This window comes from Orycteropus afer, unplaced genomic scaffold, assembly GCF_000298275.1.
Source record: "Orycteropus afer afer isolate SDZICR_OR568_19922 unplaced genomic scaffold, OryAfe1.0 scaffold00008, whole genome shotgun sequence".
NCBI lineage: Eukaryota > Metazoa > Chordata > Mammalia > Tubulidentata > Orycteropodidae > Orycteropus > Orycteropus afer.
Window position 1 is genome coordinate 10,902,500 of NW_006921595.1, and position 11,762 is coordinate 10,914,261.

The 11,762-nt window shown below is 40.8% G+C and overlaps 1 protein-coding gene across 1 annotated transcript in view; it reads left to right on the plus strand.

The window, feature by feature from the left end:
• Positions 1-11,762, plus strand: part of GSDME (gasdermin E) — a 125,667-nt gene that overhangs the window by 33,814 nt on the left and 80,091 nt on the right. The gene's annotated exons all lie outside the window — the stretch shown is intronic.

Genomic DNA, 11,762 nt, shown 5'->3' on the forward strand with positions numbered 1-11,762 from the left:
CTAAGCACCTGAGAGAGAGTGGGCACCTCCCAGAACATTGTTTTGTGCCACTCCCAACAGAAATACTCCAGGTGGACAACTTCAGCAATCAGGAGCTCCTCAGTTGCTCATAGAAATCCCACCTTGGAGTTTACAAAGACTTATGGGTAGAAAAGCCACACTAAGTAATTAACTACACTGCATGGTGTGTCTTTGGTTCATTGGCTTATAAACTCCATGCTTTTTGTCTCTCTCTGAAGTAAAAACCCAAACCAAACTCATTGCCATCGAGTCGAATCTGACTCATAGCAACTTCTCCTTGGGTTTCTGAGGTAGTTACTGTATAGAAGTAGATTGCCCAATCTTCTTTCTGAGGAGTGGCTGGTGGATTTGAACCAGCAGGCTTCTGGTTAGCAGTCAAATGCCTTAGGCACTACACCACCAGAACTCCCTCTGTGAAGTAAGGGCGATGATAACTCACTTTTCAGTTAGAGTGCCTTAAATGGCAAAGAAAATTTGTTATTACCTCATGTAAGAAAAAGTCCCCAAAATTGCAGTCAATGTCATGAGACAAAATGTGTGTGAATTGCTGTATGGAAAATGGAATTGCTCTGCAAACTTTCGCCCAAATCACGATAAAAATTTTAAAAAAGAAAAAGTCCCGAGGTAGGATGAGTCACAGTTGCTTGAGTGGTTAATGGCGGTTGGTTAACTCGGCAGCTCTTTGAATCCCACTGTAGCTTCCAAAGTTGCTCATCCCAGTAGCTAGTTCTCCTTTTGGTACCCAAGTGCCTGCCACAGTGCAGACAACCAGATCCAGAGGCAGGAAAGTAAAGTCTCTGCACCCTGTGCCTCCTTTTTTTTTCTTTTTTTTTAACACACTTGGCTGCTACCTGAAAGTTTGGAAGTTTGAGTTCATCTAGAGACACTTAAGAAGAAAGTCCTGGTGATCTGCTTTGGAAAAAACAGCCATTGAAAATCCTTTGGAGCATGGTTCTACTCTGACACTCATGAGGTCACCATGGGTCAAAATCAACTTGTTGGCAACTGGCTTGGCTTTATTTTTTTAGAGCAATTTTAGGTTTACAGAAAAATTAGGTAGAAAGTACAGAGTTCCACTATACTCTGTCTCCCCACCCCACTACACACTGTTTCTCTTATTAACATCTTGTATTCCTCTAGTACATTTGTTACCATTGAGGAACCAATACCAAAACATTATTGTTAACTGAAAGGTTCACAATTTGTGCTGTATAGTCCTATGCAACTATTGTTCATGACATGCATAATGTCATGTGTCCACCATGATAATATCATAGAGAATCATTTCACTGCCCTCAAAAGGCCCTGTGCTGTACCTATTCTTCTTTATTCCCTCCTCCTGAACCCCTAACAACCAATGATCTTTTCACTGTATAGTTTTGCCTTTTCCAGGATGTCGTATAGTTGGAATCACACGGAATGTAGCTTTTTATGACTGCTTGTTTCTCTTTTTGAGAAGGAGAAAATACTTCTCAGGCATCCCCAACAGACTTTTCCTCAGATCTCAATGGCCAGAATTGCAATGGCTGCCCATTCTTTACCCAGTCCCTGGTAAGAACAGTGGAGTTACCAGGATTGGCTCTGAAATGATTCATCCACAGGGCTGGGTCCAGTCTCCAGCTCCCTTCTCTAACACAAGGCTTCCCAACCTGAATCAAGATTGGAGTGGCTAGGAAACTACTAACACCACCCTCGAGGGGGTTTGGGGCTTCCTGGGTTCAGAGTGCCAGTGTAGTGCCCATAGACACAGCAGGGGTATGCTGTAAGCGTTCCTTCCCTCACTTTCCCTCTCAAGAAGCTTGTTGTTTCTGGGTGCAATTGAGTTGATTTTCAACTCATCACATCCCATGCGACAGAGTAGAACTGCCCATAGGATTTTTTAAGCTTTTTATTGTGATTTGGGTGGAAGTTGAGTTCATATACATTTTGTTTCATGACTTTGATTGCAATTCCCTCAATGGAACATCACTCCCCCCACTTCTTCCTGTGTTTCTCATTTCTATTCTTCCCTCACTCCTAACCCTTCCTGCCTTCTGAATTTTGTCCTGTGGCGTATGGTGCCCTTTTAATCTTGAATGGTTGATCATTCTGAGGAATGTGTACCTTCCTAGAGTTATTGTTCACCTTGTAGACCTGTCTATTGTTGACTGAAAAATGATCTATGAGAGTGAGTTCACTTCCAGGTCCAAAGGGTGGCCAAGGACCATTGTCTCGGGGGTTCCACCAGTCTCCATCTGACCAGTAAGCCTGGTCTTTTTTTTTAATGATTTTGAGTGTTGGCCGACATTTTTCTCCTGCTCTCTCCAGAACCTTCTAACATGATTCCTTTCAGAATAATAAGTAGTAGCTGTGTACCATCTAGTTGCTCTGGTCTCAGGGTCATGGAGACTGAAGCTTGCATGGTCCATTAGTCCTTTGGACTAATTGTTTTCATGTGTCTTTGATTTTCTTCACTCTTCTTTGCTCAGAGGGGAAGAAACAATAGTTGCACCTTAGATGGCCACACACAAGTTTTTAAGATCCCAGTCACTACTTACCAAAATAGGATGTAGAACTTTGTCTTTGTGGACTATGTTGTGCCAGGGACCTTGATGTCTCTTGAATCCTTGTCCTCAGGCCCAGTGACTCACTCCCTCAGGGTTTTTGGTTATGGCTAGGAGTTTTCATAACTTTGCCTCCTGTATGCTCTATAATGTTGTTGTTTTTTGCCATTGAGTCGGCCCCGACTCATAGCGACCCCTCCTTGGGTTTCCGAGGCAGTATCGCTACGGAAGTAGGATTGCCCAACCGTCCTTCCGAGGAGTGGCTGGTGGGTTTGAACCGCCAGCCTTCTGGTGAGCAGTCAAGTGCCTTAGGCACTATGCTACCAGAGCTCCCTATGCTCTATTATAGTCACGTATATATTTGCAACATAATGTAAACACATATGTAGAAATACCCTCTGTCAAACCTATATATATTCATGGTTATAGTCCCATTCTCCTTCTCACACCTGTTCAGCTTGTGTCTCTATGTATCCACTCGTATTATTCATTATTGTTATTACTGTTATTCCAGGATTGTATATGAATGAGTATTTACCTTTGTTGCATTTAACTCTTGTACTCCCCCAGCATCTTCCTTTCTTTGATCATTTTGTGCTGTCTTCCCCCTTATTGTATATCGCCTGCCCTTCACCCAAGTTAATATGTATCTACCCTCTAGTTAGTGGTTTACCCTCCCATTCCCTCCTACCCTTGGTAACCTTCAAAGGATATTCCTTTTTGTGTGAAAACCTTTAATTGACTTTTTACAATGTGGTCTCATACAATATTTGTCCTTTTGCGATTCATGTATTTTACTCAGTATAGTGTCTCTAGAGTCATGCATATTTTGAGATGTTTCACAGATCCATCATTGCTCTTTAACATTGTGCAGTATTCCATTGTGTGTACGTAACATAATTTATCCATTCATCCATTGATGGGCACTTAAGTTGTTTCCATCTTTTTGGTATTGTGAATAGTGGTGCAGTGAACATGGGTGTGCATGTATCTGTTCATACCACAGCTCTTATTTCTCTAAGATACTAGTAGTGGAATTGCTGGATCAAATGGTGTTTCTATTTCCAGCTTCTTAAGGAAGCATCATACCATATTCCCCAATGACTGTACCATTTTACAGTCCCACTAGCAGTGTGTGAGCATTCCAGTCTCTTCACACCCTTACCAGTATTTGTTGTCTTCTGTTGTTTTGGACTTTCCTATTAGTGCTAGGGTGAGATATCTCATTGTTGTCTTATTTTACATCTCTTTAATGGCTAATGATTGTGAGCATTTCTTCATGTATTTGTTGCCTGAATATCTTTTTTTTTTTTTTTTAATTGTGCTTTAGGTACACATTTATGGAGCAGAATTTGTTTTACATTCAACATTTTGTGTACATTTGGGTTCACTCCCCAATTACTATCCCCAACCCTAACCCATTCTCCTCCTCTCTCTTCCCAGTGACCCCCCATCCCTATGCCCTTCTTAGTTGTGCACTCCTGTCTGTCCAGTTTTTCCTCTGTGTGAATGTTGCCCCTCTGGTGCCCCATGGCCAATTGCTCCAAGAGGTGTATCTCCATAGAGTAGGTGGGTGCATCACCCTGGTTGGGTGTTCTGCATGTAAGTTGTATTTACCATTGGGCTGACACCCAGTCCTTGGGAGTGAGTTTTATCCCAGGCCTGAAGTATATCCCAGGGCCTTAGTCTTGGGGGGGTCCCACCAAACTCCATCCGACCAGTAATTCCAGTCATTATTGTGTTTTTGAATTTTGTTCCACGTTTTTCCTCCCACTCTATCCAGGATCTCCAGTTTTGATCCCTTCCAGAGTGGTTGGTATTGGTAGCTGGGCACCATCTAGTTCTTCTGGTCTCAAAGTCCATCATGTCCTAGAGTTGATTGTTTCCAAATGCTTTGGTTTTCTTCTCTCTTCTTTGCTTCAAATGATTGGAGACCATTAACCTCATCTTAGATTGCTCCTCAAAACCTTTTAAGACCCCAGTCGCTACTCATCAAAGCAGGTTGTAGAACAAGATTTTTATGTATTTTGTTGTGCCAATTGAGTCTGGTGTCCCCCAATACTATGATCCTGAGTTGGCAGATCCAGTGGATCTCTCTTCCATGATGTCTGGCTGTTTATGAGGGATTGCTCTATGTTTGTCTTCTGTTGCTTCAGTAATGATTGCGGTTATTTTGTATCACTAGCATCTGTGCAGGATTAGCTTCAGCTGAATCTATCATTGATCTAGATAGAGTATATTCCTATTCATGCCTGATTATCTTTTTTTGGTGAAGTGTTTATTCGTGTCCTTTGCCCATTTTTGAATTGGATTATTTGATTTTTTGTTGTTAAGATGTTGAAGTTTTCTATAAATTTTAGAAATTAGCTCTTTGTCCAGTATATCACTGTCAAAAATTTTTCCCAGTCTATAGGTCCTCTTTTTACTCTTTTGGTGAAATCTTTCGATGCATGCAAGTGTCTAATTTTTAGGAGGTCCATGTCATCTATTTTGTCTTGTGGTGTGTGGTAGTTAAATTTGTATGTCAACTTAGCTGGGCCTGGTTGAGTGTCTGGGCAGCTGGTGGTAGTTATTTCCCATGATGAGACTGGCAATCAACTCCATCGTGAGATCTACCACAATCAGCTGAGTAGCTGTCTTTGGGATGTGCTCTGCTTCCTGTATATAAGGAGAAGCCTTGGAGATAGTCTCTAGCTTATGGCACGCTTGGACCCTGCATGTAGCCGTGTCATTGTTCAGCAGCCTGCCATGCTCTGCCGACCTTGGGACTTACAATGGACTTGAATTAATGGCCTGCCATGTGGTTTGGTAACATCGGGACTGTGCCATTTTATTTGTCAACCTTGGTCTTGTTAGCCTCAGCAGTCAATAGCTGCCTGAGTGAAGAGATGCCTCTAGCTTCAGTGGGCTGGGAGCAGGAGGCAGAGCTGCAGCCCAAGGTCAAGGGGCTTTCACCCAACCCCTAGAGCCTGGCACTTTGAACTTGGACTTAAAGTCTCTAAATTGTAAGAGAATGAACTCCTGTTTGTTAAGACCATCCCATTTGTGGCATATTCTTGTCAGAGTGGCACTAGATAACCAGAACATGGTGTTTGTGCATGTTTAGGTATGTTTGATAGTTTATTTATGCCATGTATTAAGGCTTCTAAGTTAGGTCATATTTTTTCTTTGATGGTCTTTATAGTTTTAGATTTTATACTCAGGTCTTTGATTCGAGTTGAGTTCATTTTTATATATGGTGTGAGATCTGGTGTGAAATCCTGTTTCATTTTTCTGCAAATGGATATCCAGTTTTGCTAGGCTGTAATCTTTCCAGGAGCAGACTACCAGGTCTTTGACCTGGGTGGGTTTGACCTGCCAACTTTTCAGTTAGCAGCTGAGCACTTAATTAACCATTGTGTCACCAGGGCAAGGAGCTTACAGAACTTGTTGTTTTTGTTAGGAGCTGTTGAGTCAATTCTGACTGTATCTACCCTATAGGACAGAGTAGAACTACCCTTTAGGCTTTCTTAGGCTGTTATCTTTATAGGAGCAGATTGCCAGCCAGGTTTTATCTCTCGTGGAATGGCTAGTGGAGTTAAACTGTGACCTACTTATTAACAGTTGAGAGCTTTAACCATTTTGTGGCACCAGGGCTCCATTACAGAACTTAAAAGAGTTAAAGGGATATCCCCTTGGAGAGGCTAATAGGCCAGTGAAAGTGGCCATGGCATCTGGGTTTCAGGATTTTAGGAGGCAGTTTCTGAAATTAAACACTCATTCTGAGCTTGTTGGGGGTGTTTTTCACCTTAGCAGACTGAAGGCTCTTAAAAGAGAACCTGACTTTCTGGCTTAATGAAACATCAGAAGAACAAACCCAAGGAATTTGCAGGCAGCATGCATGGACCTAATCTAAAAGGCCTTTCTAATTTTTCTGCTATCCAGCTGATCTGTGAACACATATTTGCTTCTCTTTGAATAGTAGCTGTAGCCAAAATATCAAAACCCTTTGGGAGAAATACCTAAGTTACTAAAGCCTTAATTGTCAATATAGATCTATGTTTCTGTGGGTTAGTAATTCTTGCTGAAAAGCTTTGGAAAAAGCAGACTGGCCACCATCTTTTGGCTCTTTTTCATGTCCCAACCTTTGTTCCTGGGGAGATGCTGAAACCAACCCTGGCATGACTGTGCTGTTTCTTTGGAGTTCGTTTACACATTGTGTCTCCTCTTGTTTGTTTTAGAACCGTGCAGTGGAAAGAGCACTGGATTAAGCGTCAGAGACTTGGTCTTGACACTCCTGCTAACATGTCATATGACTTGGGCAAGTGTGTTACCTTTCTTGGGCTCCTTCTCCATCTATAAGCAGAGAGATTGGATTAGGTCAGGGTGAGCTGGGCTATCCCTGACTATTAAGGACAAAATATGTGTCCCTGAAATAACTCTTATACCTGTGAATGTCATCCCGTTTGAAATAATGTTTTCTTTGTTACGTTAATGAGACCATGTTAGTGTAGGATGTATCTTAAACCTAATCAGTTACTATGGAAGTAGATTGCCCCATCTTCCTATATATATAAGTACACACACATATAAAAGCAAATTAGGCACAGAAGCAAGCACAAGTGTGTTTATGTGGTGCTGTGTGTGCGTGTGTAGAGATGCCACATGAAGATCACAAAGGAACTGATGAATGACTGTAGAGGCTACATGAGCTAAGACAAGGATCTTCCCCAGAGTCAACAGAAAGAGAGTCTCTCCTTACTAGTGCCTTGAATTTAGACTTCTCCCCTTCTTCATTGTGAGAAATTAATTTGTTCTTTACAGGAATCCATTTGTGGTATTAAGTTGCAGTAGCACTAGGAAACTGAGAGACCCTCCCTTGTCCATGTAGACATGAATTAATCCCAGCTTCCTTGCCTGTCACTGCCCCTCAGCCTAGACTCAGGGGACTCAGGCACTGCCAATGGATCAATCAGAGGTGATACTTAACATGAAACTGGTTTTCCATCCTAGAGCTAGGTTACCCCTTGGGTCCTTCTAGTGTTAAGATTGGTGTACAGCAGACACAGTAGAAGCTGATTTTCTCTTCCCTGCCATTGTGTACCCTCCTTTTTGGAGAGCTTATCAGAGCTCCTTTGGAAGTTTTGTTCCTCTGGGATGTTTGTTACCAAGGGTTATACATACAATGATGATGGAAGACTTGGCAACAGATACTGGTGATGGTTGCATAACATGATGCATATCATCAATGTGACTGAATTGTACATGTGAAAAATATTGACACGATGAATGTTGTGTTATATATATATTTTACCACAATAAAAATAAAAGGGCTATGCATATGAGAGAAGAATGGTGCCAACAGTGACTTCTTTGGTCTTATTCACTGAGGAATCCCCAGCATCTTGCACAGTGTCTGGGGCATCCTTCTGTTGCTGTGGAGTCAATGTGACTCACAGTGACCCTTATAGGACAGAGTAGAACTGCTTCATAAGGGTTTGAAGGCTGTGATCTTTACGGAAGTAGACAACCACATCTTTGTCCCATGGAGAAGCTGGTGACTTTGAGCCGCTGACTTTTTGTCTAGCACCAGGACTCCTGGAGCATCCTATGGCTCAGTTATTATTTACAGAATTGAATGAAAAGAGTTATAATGTGGTGGCCTGCATGAGAGAGCACACCCTCCCCCATCTCTATTGGAGGTATCCTATTGTTGTTAGTTGCTGTTGATTCCAACTTATGGTGACTCTCTGTGTTGCAAAGTAGAACTGTGCTCCGTCAAGTTTTGAAGGTTGTGAATACCAGGCCTGTCTGCTGAGGTGCCTCTGGGTGGGATCGAACTGCCAACGTTTCATCTAGTAGTGGAATGCTTAACCGTTCGCACTAACCAGGAATCCTGTGGGGAATGTATTTATGCTTTGGGAAAGAAAACTTTTTCCCTCCTTTTTGATATTATCAGAGTTTTTAAAAAAAGTTTTTAAAAATTATTATTGAAATATAATTTATATACAGTGAAATACACAAAACTAAAATGACATAGGTCAATGCATTTATTTTTCAATGTTCCCTCCCCCCCCATAACAAAAAAGAAATTTCCCTTCTATATACAAACCTTTCCTTGACTTTTTACAATAACAAACTAATACTATATTTGTCCTTCTGTGATTGACTTATTTCACTCAGCATAATGTCCACCAAGTTCATCCATGTTATGAGGTGTTTCGTAGATTCTACATTATTCTTTAGGGTTGCATAGTATTCCATTGTGGGTATGTACCACAGTTTGGTTATTCATTCCTCTGTTGATGTGCACGTAAGTTGTTTCCATCTTTTTGCTATTGTAAATAGTGCTGTGATGAACATGGGTATGCATGTATCTGTTCTTGTCTTGGCTCTCACTTCTTTAGGATATATACCTAGTAATGGGATTGCTGGGTCAAATGGTATTTCTAATTCCAGCTTTTTAAGGAATCACCATCCTTCACATCCTTGCCAGCATCCACCATTTTCGGTCTTGTTGAACTTTGCCATCAGTGCTGGGGTGAGATGGCATCTCATTGTTGTTTTGATTTGCACCTCTCTGATGGCTAGTGATCATGAGCATTTCTTCATATATTTGCTGGCCTCATGAATATCCTCTTTGGTGAAGCGTCCATTCATGTCTGTGTCCTTTTTATAATTGAATTATTAAACTTTTTGTTGTTGAGGTGTTGGAGTTTTCTATAAATTTTTATAGATAAGTCCCTTGTCAGATATACAATTATCAACAAGTATGAATTTGTTGCTGTCATTCTGTTATGTGCTTTTTCGTAGTGTTGATTTCTTTATTCCATATAATTTTCTGTGCTGAGCTTGTTTTGTTTATGAATCATGTTATCACTTGATTTGTTACTATCGTTTTAGTATTTGCTAAATATTTGTACTGGTTCTCTTTTTTATTTTGATGTGAAGGTTTATCATTTTTCTTTGAGGCTACCCTATGATTTATAATTTCTTCCCAAATTTAGAACAGTCCATTCTATCTTGTAGTTTGTCTTGACTTCCCTACCATTTAGAAGTCTGTAACTACACATTTTTTCCCCCTCTTTTTGGTTTATAGTTGTCTTCATTTGTCAATTGATGTCTCTGTTTCCCTGTTTATGATCTTGTAGGCTTATTTACTTTGGATACTTCGATAACTGGATTGGTTTCTGGGTTATGTCATCATGTGTTTTAAGGGTCAGTTATTGTTTGCTGTTATTGGTTCTCTGCCCAAAGGACTCCTTTTAGCATCTCTTATCAGTTGATCTGGTTTTAACAAATTCCCTTAATTTCTGCTTATCTAGAAATGTCCTAATTTCACCATCACATTTGAGGGACAATTTTGCCAGGTGTATGATTCTTGGTTGAAGATTTTTCTCTTTCATCCCATTGCTTTCTCACCTGCATGGTTTCTGCCAAGATCTGAGCTTATTGGTTGCCCCCTGTAGGTAACTTTTCATTTTTTCCATGCTGCTGTCAGGATTCTTTATTTGTCTTTGGTTTTAGTGAGTTTGATGATGATATGTCTTGGTGATTTTTCTTTTGGGGTCTATCCTGTTTGGGGTTTGTTGGACTTCTTGAATGGATATATTCTCATCTATACCAGGAAAATTCTCTTCCAACAAATCTTCAACAATTTTTTCTGTGGTTTTATTTGTATCTTCTTGTTCTGGAATTCTGATGACATGTAGGTTATTCCTTTTGAATGGTATCCCACATGAACCTTAGGCTTTCTTCATTTTGTTTTGATCTTTTTTCTGATTGATCCCTTTCCAAAGAAGCATTGAGGTATTTGCCTTCAGTCTCCCTAATTCTGTCTTCCATTGATTCAATTCTACTCCTCTGCCTGTTCAATGTGTTATCTATTTCTGAAAATTTAGTATTAATCTTCTGGACTTTGATCTGTTGTTTTTGTATCATTTCTAATTTTTCATTTATTTTGTCATTTTTTTTCTTGTATTGTCTTTTAAAATTGTTCTCTGGTTTTCTTTGTGTTTTCAATTTTGTCAGTGTTTTCCTTGATCTGTCTCTCAATTCGTTGAAAATACTTAAGTATAATTCTTTTGAATTCCTTATCAGGTAGTTCCGATGCTTGTCTTCCTCAGGGATGTGTTTTGAGTCTGTATCCTGGTCCCGTGTTTCTCCTGCTTTATCTTACTTCTTTGTGTGGACTGTGATGCTCTGTTGTCTCTGAGGCATTGTGATGTTTTTGTTTGTATTTAATTGGTGATTGTATGTTGGAGTGACTTGCTCATGATTTTGTTTTCTTTGTATGTTATCTATGTAGGCAGGGTACTGTGCTGTGCTCCTCTATTCGCTAGTTGGCAGCACTTATACACTTACCACCTGTCTCCTTTCCCGTTGTCTGCTTCCCATATCTTCCTGCCGTCCTTGGCAAATGGAGCCTATTCTTAGGTCCTTGGAATCTGAATGTGAATGCTGTCACTTTAAAATCCAAAGTGGTCACCATTTGTAAACATTCAAAATGGCTGTACCCTTGGTCACTTTAAATATCTAAAATGGCCACCACTTGTAAACATTTATAATGGCTGCACCCTGTGGACAGCTGAAAGTCCACAGCTCAGGTTGTCTCCCTCCTTGCCATTTCCTTTCCTAGACATAGGCCACCAGTGCAGTCATCCCTGCATTCCTTGGTGACCAAGGCTGATCTTTAAGTCAATTCTCAGGTACCAAAACCACTTGGAAATATTCAGGCTGTTGGTTCTGTCAGAGTAGCTGACAGTCCACTGCTCCGACTATCTCTGTACTCACTGTTCTTGTCCAGGTTTTTCCACTAGTTGGTGCCTAATCCACTTCTGTATACTTCCTTTTAAAGCTCAGGGCTCTAGGATAATTGTCTATATTTCTGTCAATTGGTTTCTCTTTTCCTTGTTAAAGAGGGTCTGTGGAGCTTGTCTGCCTATTCTGCCATCTTATCGAAGTCGTTATCAGATTTTTAAATGTCTTCTCTGAGTTTCTTGTCTGTGAGGTTGTGTTTTATCTTTCAATGCCTTGTTGTTGTTGTTAGGTGCCATTGAGTCGTTTCTGACTCATAGTGACCCCCTGCACAGCAGAACAAAACACTGCCTGGTCCTGCACCAACTCCATGATCCCTGCTACACTTGAGCCCATCATCGCAGCTACCATGTCAATTCATCTCATTGAAGGCCTTCCCCTCTTTCGTTGACCCTCCACCCT